Source organism: Narcine bancroftii, chromosome 4, assembly GCF_036971445.1.
Source record: "Narcine bancroftii isolate sNarBan1 chromosome 4, sNarBan1.hap1, whole genome shotgun sequence".
In the NCBI taxonomy this organism is placed as follows: domain Eukaryota; kingdom Metazoa; phylum Chordata; class Chondrichthyes; order Torpediniformes; family Narcinidae; genus Narcine; species Narcine bancroftii.
Genome location: NC_091472.1, coordinates 230795498 through 230814098, shown reverse-complemented (window position 1 = coordinate 230814098; position 18601 = coordinate 230795498).

Here is an 18601-nt window from a genome sequence, read left to right as displayed (position 1 = left end):
AAGTAGCAACAGAGATTGTGGAGGCACTAGTAACAACCTTCCCATCTTTTGAGTTTACAGTTACTGATAATCGGAAATTCTGCCTGGTTCGCAGAGAAAAGAATCTCAAGGTCGTATGTGATGCCATATATGTCCACTAAGAATAAATTTGAATACATTTGAACTTTAAACTTTGAACACTTCTCAATGCAACTCTGCATCCTGTCTATATCCTGTTGTAACCTACGATAACCTTCTGCACTATCCACACCTCCAAACTTCGTGCTATTTGGTGGTCAGTTGTTTGAGCAAGTAAGGAAGTAAATGGGCAAAGCAGATTGAGAACTAAAAAAAAAACATGCTGAAAATACAAAAAAAACCCAGAAAATGCAGGTCAGGCCAGATTTTTGGGAAGGGAATAGTTAACATTTCAGGTCAGAGAACCTTCCTCGGAACGGGGAAGAAGAGATTAACCCCTCAGCATCATTTGCCACTGCCTTAGATAATTAAAAGCCGAGAAAGAGCAGTGGCAAGGGGAACCAGAGATCATTTTGTGGGATCATTGTGAAGTGCGTGGACAGGGACACCTCATGCTGAGATGGAGAAGCAGAGAAGACATCCCCACAGGACGGTGACCGCGACTCAGCGGCTGAGGGATCCGAACAGGGGTTCAGCGGTCGGGGGAACCTGCACGGGCTGGAGATCGGCTCGTGGGAATCAGCTATCAGAGCCGGGATTTGAGAGGTTCCCAAAAGGCCTCGGGCACTGAAAACTTCCTGATGGTGTCAGAGGCTTGCATCTTGAGCTTGGATTTGCTGATGAATCGAACAAAGGTCTGTGCAACTGCAGAGGCTGTGGGAGCGCTGGCTGCTCAATGTCTCTGAAGGGTCTCTGCTTTGCTTCTCTTTCTTTCTTACTGCAAGGGGCGCCGGGGGACACTAATGGTGACTCTTTGTCTGCCTTACAGCAGGCAGAAGGCAATTTCGTGTAATATTACCTTCTGTACTATTACATGACAATAAAGGAATCCTGCACAGTGGAAGTTTTATGAGAAAAGAATGGAGTAAGCGAGAAGGAACCTTGAGTCCATGGAAAAAGAATCAACAAATGGACGTCACATTCAGTGACGACAGTAAAACAGACTTGACAAGTCGCCTTGAAATTAACTTTCAGTTGGCAGAACACAATACATTCTCCCGATTGATATTAATGGACTGTGTTGCAGCAGGAATGAAACCTGATTTGTATTTGCACTCTTCATGCTTGCCAAGTCAAACTCTTGCCAGCTGTGAGATTTGCAAAAATGAACAACAGTGAATCTGCATACAATCCATTGAAATGCCTTTTTGGATAGCTGCTGTACATAATATACTGTATGTGTTATTTCCTTTGTGTGCATCCCATTTCATGTAGTCTTTGATTCTGACTGAGTGCAGTGATCTCAGCCAGGCTGAGCATAGCCGGGGCATTGAAGCCCACTTTGCCGTGTCCCAGCAGGGGTAAGAAGCATGTTCTCTGTCCATGCGGGTTCCTGCAGTGTTCTTTGTATTTTTAAAATTTTATTTTATTCACAGCACAGCAGAAGCCAATTCCTACCATTTAAGCCTGGGCCACCCAATTACACCTAAATTAACCTGCAACTCCCATGCGTTTTGAAGCGTGGGATGAAACTGGAGCACCATGGGAAAACCCACAGAGACCCATGGAGACAGTACCAACTCCCTATAGACAGCGCCTGATTTGAACCTGAGTCGCTGGCAATGTAATAGTGTTGTGCTAACCGCTATGCTGACCATGCCCTCCCCTGCTGTGTGTGGCAGACAGTACAAGTATTGTTTTCAAGTTAGCAGATGCTGTTGGAAAGCACAATCAGGCCCAGGCCCAAAACCTTGGTGACTCTTTACTGCAGGGGTTGCCAACCTTTTCCTTTCCACTCACATCCCACTTTAAGTATTCCCTATGCCATCGGTACTCTGCAATTAGTATGAGATTTCTTAAGATGGTAGATGAGTGGAGTCTGTTGTTGTCTATCTCGTTGTCGATCCTTGCATCTGATGAAATGGTGCAGCCAAGATAGGTAAACTGGTTGAACGTTTTGAGTTTTGTGTGCCCGATGGAGATGTGGGGGGGCTGGTAGTCATGGTGGGGAGCTGGCTGATGGAGGACCTCAGTTTTCTTCAGGCTGACTTCCAGGCCAAACATTTTGTCAGTTTCCGCAAAACAGGATGTCAAGCGCTGAAGAGCTGGCTCTGAATGGGCAACTAAAGCGGCATCGTCTGCAAAGAGTAGTTCAAGGCAAATAGCGCCTTTGGAAGACTACACAAAAGAGTCTGGAAAAACAACCAACTGAAAAACCTCACAAAGATTAGCGTATACAGAGCCGTTGTCATACCTCACTTCTGTTCTGCTCCGAATCATGGGTCCTCTACCGGCATCACCTACGGCTCCTAGAATGCTTCCACCAGCGTTGTCTCCGCTCCATCCTCAACATTCATTGGAGCGACTTCATCACCAACATCGAAGTACTTGAGATGACATAGGCCGACAGCATCGAATCCACCCTGCTGAAGACCCAACTGCGCTGGGTAGGTCACGTCTCCAGAATGGAGGACCATCGCCTTCCCAAGATCGTGTTATATGGCGAGCTCTCCACTGGCCACCGAGACAGAGGTGGACCAAAGAAGAGGTACAAAGACTGCCTAAAGAAATCTCTTGGTGCCTGCCACATTGACCACCGCCAGTGGGCTGATATCGCCTTAAACCGTGCATCTTGGCGCCTCACAGTTCGTCGGGCAGCAACCTCCTTTGAAGAAGACCGCAGAGCCCACCTCATTGACAAAAGACAAAGGAGGGAAAACCCAACACCCAACCCCAACCAACCAATTTTCCCTTGCAACCGCTGCAACCGTGTCTGCCTGTCCCGCATCAGACTTGTCAGCCACAAACGAGCCTGCAGCTGACGTGGACATTACCCTTCCATTAATCTTCGTCCACGAAGCCAAGCCAAAGAAAGAAGAAGGTGAGTGGAAAGAAAAAGGTTGAAAATCACTGTTTTAATCGTACCTAATTGACTTGTTATGTGCACGGTTTCATAACTCCAAAGGAAGTGGGCCAATGACAATTTTTCTCATGCAGAATATTTCAGTAACAATTGGGTCTAGAGCAGCGATTCTCAACCTTCCCTTCCCACCACCCCCCCCCCCCCCACCCCCCACATACAACCTTAAATAATCCCTTATTAATCACAGAGCATTGATGGCATAGGGATTACTTAAAGTAGTATTTGAGTGGAAAGAAAAAGGTAGAGAACCACTGGTTTACCTCCTCTAGACACTGTGTGACCTGCTGAGTTTCTCCAGCACTTCACTATATTGATAAAAGTCTGGTTTAGCACATGGAAACAAAATACGTTGGAAATCCTCAGCTGGGCAAGCTGCATTTCATTTTCACTGCGGCTCAGCTTGGGGAACCTCACCTTACGGAAACATGTTCCAAAGAGGGGACATGCATGGGCCCAAGTAAATGAAATGTCTTGTACATTCCTGCAAACGGTTGCCAGAGGGTGATCGAAGTTCAGTGGCATGGTTAGGCCAGCGGTTAGAGCCAGGTTCGAATCCGCTGTTGTACGTTCTACCCATGAACTGTGTTTTTCTCCAGGTACTCTAGTTTCCTCCTACCCTCCAAAGATATATGGATGTAATAGGTTGATGGGGTGATTTTTAGCTAATTAATTCACTGGGATATATTTGAGGGTTGGGACCTGTTACAATGGGAGTTAATCAAAAGGAAGAACATAGCTTGTTTATCAAAGCTTGTTCTTCACAACTCATAGTCGATTGAAACAGATCTTGCTGAGAATGCATATTTACTGTATTTGTCGCATATTAGTTTGAGTTGTGAGCATTCAGAACACGCTGGTAAAAGGAGACCAGGATGTACTATTAGCTGTGACAATATTCTGTCAGTACAGTTTCTGACAAAGGATTGTGGGCATCACGTTTGGGCAGCACAGTTTGTGTAGTGGTTAACATAGCGTTATTACTGCGCCAGTGACCTGGGTTCGAATCAGGTGCTATCTGTAAGGAGTTTGTACGTTCTCCCCGTGTCCTCTCTGGGTTTCCTCCGGGTGCTCTGGTTTCCTACCACCCTTCAAAATGTACAGGAGTAGCAGGTTAATTGTTGTATTCGGGTGTCACAGGCTCGTGGGCCGGAAGGGCTTGTTACCACACTGTATGTCAAACTTTAAAATTTAACATGTAATATGTAGCATGTAAGATTCAACATTTAACATTTAAATTTTAAAATTTAAAATTTACATGAGCCTTCAAAGTTCAGACAACAATGGACCTGATTTAATCTGAGGCTTTTCTTTCACGTTCATCTGTTCTGCAGATATCAATGAGATGGCAGTGAGACGGCCCATGGTACACAGTTCAGACCATTTACACCAATGGCTGAACTACTGTTTGGGAACAGTGATCAAGGTGCCTTTAGAAATGAGCAGGGGCCTGACTCTCCTCTACCAGTGGAGATCCTATCATGTTTCAATGGACAGAGTGTTCCACAAGTGCTCACACAGAAAGCCAACACTTGCAACAGGAAGAAGGGTCAATGGTTTTCTCCAAGAGGTGCTGCTGGATCAGCTGAGTGCTCTCATCTCACCTTTCCCGCAGGCACTAGGTATTTAATTATTAATTCCTGACACTCCTCAAAGGGACAGGACTATTCAACATGAAGTCTTTTCTACCCATTTGCCTTTGGAAGATACTGGGTGAATGTTAAGCTCCTTTAAATAAGTGACCTATTTAATAAAAGTTGTGGTAAATCAATATTACTTGAGCCTGTGCCTGTTTCGCTATAAATTCAGTGCCGCCAACCATTGTATTCTTGCTGCTAGCATAGACCTGGGAAAAGCAGGGAGCAGAGACATAGCACTCCCTTGCAGGGTCCTACTGCCCAGTTCCAGCTCTGTACAGGCTTTAAATGGCTTGTTAAAGGAGCAGACTGTTTTATTTAAAATCTTGTGACTGCAGGGTCTGGGGCCAAGATGACAGCGCCTGCGTTCGGCACAAGGGGTTTCAAGGCTCTGGGGGAGCTGCGGACTGGCGCAGGGCACCAGTAATGGGGAGAATACCTGCAGTGAGATGGAGAACCAGAAGAGATGACCTTAAGGACCTCAGTGGCGGACCAGCGAAGAGCTCTGTGGCTTGAGGGCATACACAGGCGGCGAACTGGTGCCAACTTAGCTGCGAGGAACCCACACAGGTTACTGGTGACTCAGGATCAAAGTGCTCACCCCATGCTGCAGGCTTCTGGGGACTGGCCCAATGAGAACCAGGTATAGAACCAGGATTCAAGAGGGTCACTGAGGGCAAGAAGGATTCCTGAAGGGTCCTGAGTGCTGAAGTTCTCCTCATTGTGTCAGAGATTTGGATCTGGGCTTGGGTTGCCGATGGTTTAACTGAACTGGAGTTCTTGTGCGGCTGCAGAGGCGGCAGGAACACTGGAGGTGAATCCATGGACCCTTGTGACTCTGGGGGAACTCTTTTGCTTCTCTTTCTCTGACTGTAGGAGGCGCTAGGCAATGCTGATGGAGAATCTTTCTTATGGCAGACTAAAAACAATTTTATGTAATATTACATTTCTGTTTTATTACATGACAATAAATAACATCTGACCTAATCTAATAAAAAACTCTACTCTCATCAACCTACTTGGTCAGTTCTTCAAAAACCTCAATCCAACTTGTGTAACATGACCTCCCACTTACAAAATTGGTCTGATTTTCCCTAATCAGCCCTTGTCTATCCAAGTACAATCTTCTCCCTCAGGATACTCGTGAGTAACTTACCAACCACAGATGTTAGGCTCTCTTATCTGTTGTTCTCAAGCTTTGTCCTGCAGCTCTACTTGAATAGAGGCACAGTCTGTTCAGCTCAGTAGCAGAATGTCGAGCACCGTTATGCTGAGCCTTGGCGCACACCTCAGGGCTCTGTGCTCAATTCACTCCTGTTCACGCTACTGACCCATAACTTTATCCTCAGGTCCTGCTCCAACAGTATCAACAGCTTTGTAGATGACAACAGTTGTTTGTCTTATCAGCAACAATGGTGAGTCACACAATGGAGAAGAGGTGGAAAATCTTGTGAAATGGTGCAAGAATAACAACCTGAGTCTGAACATGGACAAGACAAAGGAGATGATCGTAGACTTCAGGAGGGCCAGGAGCAACCACTCTCCACCGCACATCATCAACTCTGCAGTAGAGAGAGTGGAGAGCACCATGTTCAATGGAGTTCACTTAACTAGTGACCTATCTTAGACACTCAACATCTCCTCACTTATCAGGAAAGTGCAACAGTGACTGCACCTCCTAAGAATGAAGTGGGCAATGTCAACCTTCTTCAAGAGCTCAATTGAGAGCGCCCTGGCTGGCTGCATCACCGTGTGGTACAGATGTTGCAGAGAAATGGATCAGAGGTCAATCCACAGGACCATAAGAGTGGTATAGAGTATCATTGGAGTCTCCCGCCCCCTCATTGACATGATCTACCGGAATAATTGTCTGAAGAGGACGCTCAAAATCATTGAAGACCCCCTTCCATCCTGCACTCAGCATCTTTCAGCTGCTCTCGTCAAGGAAGAGATGCAGGACTATCAGAGCCAGTACCACCAGACTGAAGAACAGTTTCTTCCTATTTCCTACAGGCAGTGAGAATGCTGAACGACCAAAGGAACTGCTCGTACTAACCATCCGAGACTCCTATTTATTGATTGATTGATGTATTTGTATATACGAATACTTTCCCTGCATATACATTGTTTGTCAGTAGATAAGATAGAGGTGGACCAGACCTAGGGGACACAGCCTCAAGATTCAGGGGAGTAGATTTAAGATGGAGATGAGGAAAAACTGTTTCTCCCAGAGAGTAGTGAATCTGTGGAATTCTCTGCCCAGGGAAGTGGTTGAGGATACTTCATTAAACATATTTAAAGTTCAGTTAAACAGATTTTTACTTAAAAAAGGAATTAAAGGATATGGGGAAAAGGAGTTGAGTCGATGATCAGATCAGCCATGCTCTTATTGAATGGCAGAGCAGGCTTGACGGACCGGATGGCCTCCTCCTGCCCCTATTTCTTAAGTTCTTGTGTTTGGTTGTTTTGTGTTTGGCATGTTTTGCATCGAGGACTGGAGAACGCTGTTTTGTTGGTTGGACTTGTACAATCAAATGACAATAAACTTGACTTGATAAAAAAAAAGCATTTGCCTCCCTCCAGTGTTTTGTCAACTCATCTGTATTTATATGAGAACCCTGCCCCTGCATACCCTGTTTTAAGTGTGGTAGACACCTCAGATTACCCCTTATCTTAATTACATCCTGCAAAACTTTTGTCCAATTGCTGGAAGGCACATGAATCTGATGGATTTCACCTTGGTAAATCGCTCCTACCTTTTCCATCCATCTTAGTTTGTTGTCCTTTTGCTTATCTTTGGCAAACACCTCCTTTTCCAGTTCTTACTGCACTCACACTGCACTATGTTCCTGGCCTCCTTGTAATCCTCATTGGCAACCCGGTGCCAGGGATTTGGTGAGATGACCACATTTATTCTGTTTTGAAACCAGCAGAAAAGATGGAGGGTTTAGCCATAATGCAGTCCGCCAACTAACATCATCAATTAATACAGAAGATAGATTTGGTCATATTAACTCATTTTTGGCAAGTGACTGGAATGATTAGCGACAAGGTTAGAGTAGATGCAGTTACAGCGCCAGCGACCCAGGTTCGAATCCCGTGCTGCGCGAAGGGAGTTTGTACGTTCTCCCTGTGTCTGTGTGGGTTTCCTTCAGGTGCTCTGGTTTCCTCCCACCCTTCAAAACGTACAGGGTTGTCTGTTAATTTGGGGTTTCAATGGACAGAATTGGCTTCTACCTTGCAGAAAATAATAAAAAAATAATTTACAAAGGTGAAAGAGTCATCTCGGCATATTTAAAATCATACTGTTAAATCTGTAAGCTTGTAGATTTCACTTGATTTTGTGGAAACTGTATTGAGATGTTGGACACAATATGGTTAAGGTTGTTAAAAATAATCAGAGGGATCCGCTTTTAAATATTCTCATTCTCTTTTTTTATGGGTTTTATATTTTTCATTTGTCAAAAGTTCTTTTAATAAGCAAGGCTCTGATTCTTGGCAGCAAAAGTTTCCACAAGGTCAGTGTAATATTCTTCCCTCTCACGCACATTACTAATCCCGTCTGCTCAATCTAGTTAACGTTGCGATGGGTGCTTGGTGCCAGAGTCAAAGCCAGCACAACTTTTCTTTATTGCTACCAGATGTTTGAGGAGAAGCTCTGGCAAAATGAGATGGCGGTGATCGGTTCATGAAACTAACCTCAGGCATATCAGGCTAAAGCCTTGAATGTTAAATCCTTTGTCTGCTCAGTTCATCTTCTCAGAAGAAAGATTTTCTGAATAACGTTGAGACATATTGTGGCCTCACCAATGCAGGGAGCAGGTTTCATCTGAATCATCTTGATTGTTTTGGGGTTTTCACATACACATTGCCCCTTCAGATCTGTCAGGGGAGGCTTCCTGTGTCGCTCCGCAGGTATATGGAAAGGCCTATCATCTAGGTCCCTTTCACTGAAGTGGCAGGGTCATAGCACAACACAGATATAGGCCATTTGGCCCATCTGTTTTTGTCAGCCACGCTAACCCCATTTACCAGCATTTAATCTGTAATTATCCATGCCTTAGATTTGTGGGTTTTTTTACTTGTGCACAATGACACCTATAAAGGATGTCCCCCAAAGTTCCTCAACATGATTATCCAACTGCACGAAAACCAACAAGGTAGGGTCAGATACAGCAATGAGCTCTCTGAACCCTTCTCCATTAACAATGGCGTGAAGCAAGGCTGTGTTCTGGCACCAACCCTCTTTTCAATCTTCTTCAGCATGATGCTGAACCAAGCCATGAAAGACCCCAACAATGAAGACGCTGTTTACATCCGGTACCGCACGGATGGCAGTCTCTTCAATCTGAGGCGCCTGCAAGCTCACACCAAGACACAAGAGAAACTTGTCCGTGAACTACTCTTTGCAGACGATGCTGCTTTAGTTGCCCATTCAGAGCCAGCTCTTCAGCGCTTGACGTCCTGCTTTGCGGAAACTGCCAAAATGTTTGGCCTGGAAGTCAGCCTGAAGAAAACTGAGGTCCTCCATCAGCCAGCTCCCCACCATGATTACCAGCCCCCCCACATCTCCATCGGGCACACAAAACTCAAAACGGTCAACCAGTTTACCTATCTCGGCTGCACCATTTCATCAGATGCAAGGATCGACAATGAGATAGACAACAGACTCGCCAAGGCAAAGAGCGCCTTTGGAAGACTACACAAAAGAGTCTGGAAAAACAACCAACTGAAAAACCTCACAAAGATAAGCGTATACAGAGCCATTGTCATACCCACACTCCTGTTCGGCTCCGAATCATGGGTCCTCTACCGGCACCACCTACGGCTCCTAGAACGCTTCCACCAGCGTTGTCTCCGCTCCATCCTCAACATCCATTGGAGCGCTTACATCCCTAACGTCGAAGTACTCGAGATGGCAGAGGTCGACAGCATCGAGTCCACGCTGCTGAAGATCCAGCTGCGCTGGATGGGTCACGTCTCCAGAATGGAGGACCATCGCCTTCCCAAGATCGTGTTATATGGCGAGCTCTCCATTGGCCACCGTGACAGAGGTGCAACAAAGAAAAGGTACAAGGACTGCCTAAAGAAATCTCTTGGTGCCTGCCACATTGACCACCGCCAGTGGGCTGATATCGCCTCAAACCGTGCATCTTGGCGCCTCACAGTTTGGCGGGCAGCAACCTCCTTTGAAGAAGACCGCAGAGCCTACCTCACTGACAAAAGGCAAAGGAGGAAAAACCCAACACCCATCCCCAACCAACCAATTTTCCCCTGCAACCGCTGCAATCGTGTCTGCCTGTCCCGCATCGGACTTGTCAGCCACAAACGAGTCTGCAGCTGACGTGGACTTTTTACCCCCTCCATAAATCTTCGTCCGCGAAGCCAAGCCAAAAAGAAAAAAAAAAGAAAAAAAGATTTGTGGGTTTTTTTACTTGTGCACAATGACACCTATAAAGCCTCATGGTGATATTGTATTGTTTTTAATTTTTTTTTTACAATAAACATTATTAATACACATTCGTAGGGTCATATTCGGGTATACACAAAGGAGAGAGACACTCTGGTTCACTCCAGGCACCATCTTGTCAACTTTCCACAGGAGTTCTCTCGAGAGTGACCTGGCTGGCTGCATCAGAATGTGGAATGGTTGCAGCAAAAAAATAGATTGGAGGTCAATCCACAGGCCCATAAGAGCGGCAGAGAGGATCACTGGGGTCTCCCTCTCCCCCATCGACGTGATCTACCGGGATTGTTGTTTGAAGAGGGAGCGCAAAATCATTGAGAACTCTTACCACCCTGCACACAGCACCTTCCATCTACTCCTGTTGGAAAGAGACACAGGAATATCAGAGCCAGAACCACCAGGCTGAAAATAGCTTCTTCCCACAGGCAGTGAGACTGCCAGTCGACTAAAATGAACTGAACATACAAACCCTCTGAGACGCTACAATTTATTGATCAATATTTATTTATTTTTATATTTGTATAAAGGTAGAGTGTATGTATTGATTGATGGTATGTGCATTATGTCTGCTTGTGCATTTGCATGTTGTTCCACTGAAGTCTGGAGAACGCTGTTTTGTTGGGTTGCGCTTGTACAAATAATAAATATGAACTTGAACAGTCAAAAGGAATGGCCTCCTACTTTGCTCTTCCAGTTTTACACTTCCCCTTTCCCTCTGGTCCATAGTGGGGTTGACATTTGCTTGTCTGCAAGCTCCAGGTACCAGGAGGTTTTCCCCACAGGATATCATGGATATTCTCTATCTTGCACTCAGCTGCATGGACGGGCAACTGGCAAAAGATCATCTGAGGGAAACCAAGGCCATCTCCTTGTCCAATCTTACCCCTCTCCCCATCTGTTTAATCCAGGCCTAGATAGGCCAATTATTACATCAACAATTCAGGATGGAAGGGCAAATTGAAAATGAAGCCTGTAGTGTTAAGGATGGAGGGCTTCAATTAATCAGGACAGTTTCCCAAATACATGGGGTAAGCGTGGTTGGCACTGCAGTTAGTGTGGATGCTATTACAGCACCAGGGACCAGGTTCAAATCCACTGCCCTCTGCAAGGAGTTTGTATGTTCTGCCTGTGACTGCATGGGTTTCCTCCTGGTTCTCCTGTTTCCTTTCACGTTCCAATGACAAATGAGTTTAGAAGATGATGGGTCACATGGATGTATTTATTCGCTGGCACACGCACCAGACCATGCTCTCTCAACATTAAAAAAAAAACATTTTGCAAGTAGAGCCACCAAAATTTGAAGGAAGAAATCAACCTCACATGAAGAAAGCAAGTTGGGGTCATAACAAACTGAATGGAACCAAACTCCTTTATTCGAATCTCCGTATTTGCAGGCGATTTCCTTCAATGCAGAGTGTGTGAGATTTTAAGGTCACGTGTCAGCACCAGATTTGTAAATTGCATTCCCTCGTTAATTCTATTTCCTCTTCATCCATTTCGCCGAACTTTGTACAAGTTCCCCAGTTCAAATACACCCCAGATATTTTTGGCTGAGAAGGTTAAGTTTCAGTTCAAATCCTCGATCACTCGCAGGAAACGGAAAGAGCTCAGAAATTTCATAATGGTAGCATTCCTGAAGTCCCAATTCCATTCTCTGTAAGCCTCCAAGTACATATCCAATTTCCTTTTGAAAGTTGCAGTTCCAACTGCATTCACCTCCTTTCAGGCAACTTTCTGCGGATGGAAATTTTCCTGATTTCCCTCTGGCCCTCCTTGGCAGTGATTTTATTTTCCATTCCTGGTTACTGCCGAACCTGCCAATGGAAATGATGTCTCTTTTTTGTTCAAACCTTCTTGACAAGTTCAAACCTGCTACAGTTCCTGTTATGACTGATGGATAAGGAGAAATCAGAAGTAAACGAGATGCACGTTCCTTTTCCAATAGATGACCAGTTTGCCCCCACCCTTTTATTTATTTATTTCCTTTTTGTCACTTTTATTCAGGACTCCCTTCGCTCGCCACACTTTTCAAGGCTTTCTCCAGCTCATATGTTTGGGCTGGGTGGGGGGGGGGAAAGAGAGAAAAATGTTTGTAAGGTCCACTGAGCGAAGATTAAAGCAGTTTTACCTGCAGCTTTCACGTTAACTAACTTTCATGTTCCAGGAAGCCTTTTCTTCTCTCATGGATCATCAGCTTTTTCTGTGAGAACTTTGAAGTTTCCGTCCTTGTGCACAGCAAATTAAACGGTAACATTTGGTTACACTGGTTAACAATTTTTTTCAAAAGGTTTGCTCCCTGAAAAAAATTGGGGATTATGATGGACACCTTCAAGATAAACACAACAATAATCTCAGAGTTGCTGTATTATGTAGGAAGTTGGAGATACATTAAATTAACCTTTAATGAATTTAGCATGTTTAATCACAAAATGATGTGTCAAAATGATGTATCACCTTGCGTTACTTTAACTAACCTAAAAATGTTTTGCCGCTGATTTTCGTTTGTACTCAGCATCTGTTGCCCCTCATGTCAGTGTCCAACAGTAGTTGGCCAGCATTGATGGATTACAATTACCCTGATACCGCTTTTCCATGGTTGCAATGTGCTGGTGAAACCTTTCATCATGTTTGTCACTGACTGCATCAAGATTGGCAGGGAAGAAGCCCAAGTGCAAATTAATTTTCATTGACATGTGGCACCTCGTGGTTTTCCATGTTTTTTAAATATTTTATTTACAATTTTAATATTGATACAAACATTATGTAATTGAATAAAAACACCAACTCCTTCATCCACCCAACTAACACCCTCCCTCCTACCCTACCCACCTACAAAGAAAGAAGAGAGGAGATGATCACTAAAGACAGCAAATGATCAACTTTTTAGCTGCGGAGACCAAATCATCTACCGGAGCAAACCAGGAAGATTAAATTTTAATGCTGAGAGTTTTTAAATAAGGGCCCCATATGTTTACAAAAAAATGATATTTATCCCTCAAATTATATGATATCTTTTCTAGAGGAATACAGGATTTCATTTTAGCATGCCAAAAACTAAATCAGATTTCCAAGTAATAGCCAAACATTTTTTTTAGAAACAGCCAAAGCCAAATGTAAAAATTCAATTTGGTTCATAGTCAATCTCAATCCTAAAGCGATCGACTTAATGTCCCCTAATAAAAATAACAGTGGGTCAAACGGCAAACTTACTTTTAATACTCACTCCAAAAACAATTGAACTTGTAACCAAAAATTCTTAACCTTAGAACAAGTCCAAGGCGAATGAAAAAAGTACCTATTTCTTGTCCACACCTAAAATATCAATCTGACAAAAATAATTCAAATTTCTTTAATTTCTGAGGAGTTGATGCAATTGATGCAAAAATTATATTGTACTAGTCAATATCTTACATTTATAGCCTTAGTCATACTATCCTTACACATGTTTATCCAAACATTTTCATCTATTTTTCTATTTAAATCAAGTTCCTATTTAATTCTTGATTTATGAACATTCAACTTAGGCATTTGATTTTGTACTAACTCAGAAATAAATTTATTTGATTCTTCCTTAGTGAGCAATAATTCTGAAGCAGATTGTCTAGGTGATTTTAAACTATGGCCTAGTTTCCCCAACAAAAAAGTTTTAACTTGATAATAACAAAAAAAAAGTATTATTAGGAACTTGTAATTTCTTCATTCAATTAAAAGATACAAACTTCCCTGCTTCAAGACAATCTTCATCTTTTTAAATCCCCAATTGATTACATATTTTCAAAAACTGATTATTGACAGTAAAAGGAAAAAGATCATTTTGATATAAAGCCATTTTCGCTGAAATCTTTCCTTTCCCATCTATCTCGTAATCAATTTTATTTCATATTTCAATTAAATGTTTCAAAAGTGGTGCATCTATACCCGTTAACAATTTTGAATTCCACTTATAAATAAATTCAGACCTAAATTTCTCATCAATTTTATATAGCTCTATATTCACCCAAATAGAAAATTTATTTAGATCAAACATTGCATAAATAAATTTCAATTCCGCAACTTTATAATAATTCAGAAAATTAAGAAGTTGTAAACCACCTCATTAAAGTTTCCAAGTTAATTTCTCCAAAGATACCCTATTCATTTTCCCATTCCATAAAAATTTCCTTATAATTAAATTAAGGTCTTTAAAACATTTTTGGGGTACTAAACAAGGAATAGACTTAAAATATGACAGGATATCACAAAAATAGGTTATATCTAAAACATGGTACATGATAGGAAAATATTAAGGTGATTTTCACGATCAGCAGCTCAAAATCCATAAAATGGACGCTGAAGAGTTCAGAAGTAAAATCTTAATTGTCCAGTGTTAATGGTATGGTGGTACTGAAGACCATTTGGGATTGAAATTTCCTGTGTGCATCTTGCAGTGCAACAACATTCTTGTATATTCCCTCCCCTCATCTCCTTAAGTGTACATCTCCCCTGTCCCACTGTCATTGCTGTGTTTGTTGGCTCTTCATCTTCCTCGAAGTAACTCAACTGGCAGCAGTACCTGCGATGCCACTGTATCCAAAGCTAGGCTACCCAGATGCAGACAGACAGAGAGAGTCTCTCTCTCTCTCTCTCTCTCTCTCTCTCTCTCTCTCTCTTTCTCTCTCTCTCTCTCTCTCTCTCACACACACACACACACACACACACACACACACACACACACACACACACACACACACACACACACACACACACACACACACACACACACACACACACACACACACACACACACAAATACTTACTGCTGATTTCTTCCTGCATATTAATATATTGCAAAACACAAACTATCTACAAATGTATGAAGAAGCTGATAACATATAAAATTGTAGAATTAACTATTTATTTACAGGGATATATTTAAATCATTTCTTAAATTTAACCCAACAAAACTTTAGTTCCTTAGCCATTTGTACTACAAACAAAACTTTAGTTCCTTAGCCATTTGAACTACAAACTCCTTTAACATAAATTTAACAGCTATTGATTACTCCCAAAGATCATTTGTTCATTGGGTCGTAAAGAGAGTTTTTAGCATATTAGCCTTCAAAAATCAAAATAGTGAATATAGGTGTTGGGTTGGTGAAATTGTATAAGACATTGGTGAGGCCAAATTTCTAATATTGTGTGCAGTTTTGGTAACCCAACTACAGGAAAGATATCGATAAGATAGAAAGAGTGTAGAGAAGATTTACTAGGATGTTGCCTAGACTTTAGGAACTGAGTTACAGGGAAAGGTTAAACCAGCTTGGACTTTTATTCCCTGATGCATCAGAGAATGAAGGGAAATTTGATAGAGGTATACAAAATTATGAGGGTATAGATAGAATAAATGCAAGCAAGCTTTTTCCACTGAGGTTAGGTGAGACAAGAACTAGAGCTTGATGATAGAGGCTGCTTTCTTGAGACACCGTCTCTTGTAGATGCCCTTAATGGAGTGAAGACTGATGCCCATAATGGCGCTGGCCAAGTTTGCAACTCTCTGCAGCCTTTTCCTGTCCTGTGCATTGGCACCTCCGGTGATGCCACCAGTCAGAATGGTCTTTACGGTACACCTGTAGAAATTTGCATGTTTTTGGTGACATCCAAATTTCTTCAAACTCCTTGCGAAGTACAGGTGCAGGTGAGCCTTCTTCAGAATTGCATTTACATGGAGGCTCCGGGATAGATTTTCAGAGATATTGACATCCAGGAATTTGAACTTCTTAACTCTTTCCACTGCTGACACCTTGATGAGAACTGGTTTGAGTTCTCCTGATTTCCCCTTCCTGAAGTCCACTATCAGTTCCCTATGTTTGCTACTGTTGAGTGTGAGATTGTTGGTGTGACACCACTCAACCAGCTGATCTATCTCTCCCCCCCCCCGTACGCTTCCTCATTGCCATCTGTAATTCTGCCGATCACCATGGTGTCATTGCCAAATTTGTAGATGGCCTTTGAATTGTGCTGAACCACAATTCTTTGGCCCAGTTCATCCATGCTGACCAACCTGGCATTCTGGGCTAGTCCTATTTTCCTGCATTTTGTCCATATCCTTCTGAGCCCTTCTATATATTTGTCCAAATTCCTTTTGAACAGCAGTTTCCTCTGACAACTCATTACTGTGGTGGAACCACTGTTAATACTGTTTGTATGTGTATGGCTGGCCCTCCCGTTACTGATTGTACCCGTGGCTCCTCCCCCTTGATTACCCTAATAAAGGCGCAATGCCATAACCCTTCCCCCAGAAGAAGCTCAGGTCTCGGGTCAGCAACATGACACATGCCTTCAGTTTATGGTGATATGGTAATATCAGTTGGGTAACTTCTAGTCTTTGGATAGAGCATCGATTACCTGACTGGAAGATGCCGTCAGAATGTTAAGGATGTTGTAGCTCTGTTTCAAAAGGAGAGGTGTAATTTCCTCACTGCCCTGACCAGTGTTCATCGTTCAGTTAATACCAGAAAAAAAAATCCATTCTCCTGCTCATTTTCTCCCCTCTCTGTGGAATCTGCTTGTGCAGGCATCACAACTGTTCCGTTTACAAATGTAAAGTCTGACTGCCGTCAGCTCTGTACAGGCCTGTTAAAGGAGCTGATGGTGTTTTACTTTAAAATTCTGCGACCCCAGGATCTGGCCCAAGATGGCAGCGCCACTGATCAGCAGCAGGCCACAAAGGGGATGCAACTCTGGGGAAGTGGAGGACTGGCGCGGGCACAAAAATACGGGGAGATGACCCTATGGAATGGTGACCTTGGCAGCGGGCCAATGAGCGGCTCTGAGGCTGAAGAACGCATAGGCAGCAGGTTGTTGGTGTCTCAGGCGAGGATGTGGGCTGTTGGTGACTGCAGTCAAGGGACTCGCACCAGACAAAGCCACGGACGTTCAGTGATTCTCCCCCGGATGTACAGGGTGCTGGGAAATTTTTACTGATAGTGAATCGATGCCTGCCTTGGGGTAGACTAAATGTCGTGTAAAACAGGTATTCTCCGATTTAGAGTAGCCCTTCTTCGCCCTCTCTCCTTTCCCCCCCAGTCACTTCTCAGCTTGTTTCTCCTGCCCTCCCCCTGCATCCATCACTTACCTCATACCTGTTGTTCTGTGCTCCTCCCTCTTCATCTCTCCCCCCCCCCCTCCCTTCTCCTCCTCCCCCTCCACTCCCATCTTTTTATTTAGACACCTGGCTATTTTTCTAGATTCCTGATGAAATGCTGGCTGCCTTTAACTCCTGGATGCTATGTGACCTGCTAAGTTTCTCAAGCATGTTTGTCATTGAAGTGTCTTAAACGCTATCATCATTTCTTCTTCCATCACTATCCTGGCACCCACTACTCTCTGTGGGGGATAAAACAGACCGCACATCCTCTAAATGTTATCCACTCTCCTTAAATATCAAATACGTGCCAGTTTTATCCGAGAAAAAGATTCCGACTGTCCACCTGGTCAGTGCCTACCATGACTTCTGCCAGGGTATTTAAAATTAGTTGTTGATATCAAACCTTGTGGCTGGTATGCATTTGAAGGGATGCAAAATCATTCCACAAATTGTAACTGGTTAATGTGAGAACTAATCTCGAGATTAACTGTCAAAGTTGGCAGGAATGACAGGAAACGCTACCTGAGGAAGCTGTAACCTGGACTACGAAGAATGGAATTATAAGTACGGAAGGTAAAATTTTGGCTAAAACTCCTTTATTTCAAAATAAGCTTTTTTCTTTTACATTAAATAATCAACTATTGAAATTGTGGGAACAAAAAGGAATTAGATTGGTAGAGGATTGTAATGAGACTGGGTATTTTATTTCATTTCAAAGAATGAAAGGGTAATATGAAATACTTTGTTTACTTATATCAAGTTAGAGCTTATATCAAGTTAGAGCTTATTGGTCCAAATTTGAAAGTTTACTTACTGAAGGTGGCAAGAGAGAATTTATATCTGAGATGTATCCTTTATTACAGAATAAAATGCTTAAACCGGATATTCATAAATCAAAATTAAAATGGTAAAAAGATTTGTCCATATCTGTTTCTAAAGATGAATGGATGAACTTGTGTGAGGACAGTATGACTAAAATAGTAAATGTAAGGTATAGAATGGTTCATTATAATTTTATTCATCAGTTATATTTAACTCCTGAGAGGTTAAGGAAGTACCAGTTTATTTTTTTCTGATTTATGTTTTTGGTGCCATAAACAAATTGGTTCCTTCTTGCACTCCACTTAGTTATGTGAAACAGTGAGTCCTTTTTGAAATAGATTTAAGGAACTTTTAGAAGCTTTATTTAAATTAAAAATTTCGCTTGATCCTATGGTATTTTTATTGGGTTATATTAAGAAACTGAGTTTGGAATTAAAATTAGATCAGTTTCAGTTTGTTTTTTTGAGATTGGCACTAGCTCTGGCTAGAAAATGTTCAGCAATTACTTGGAA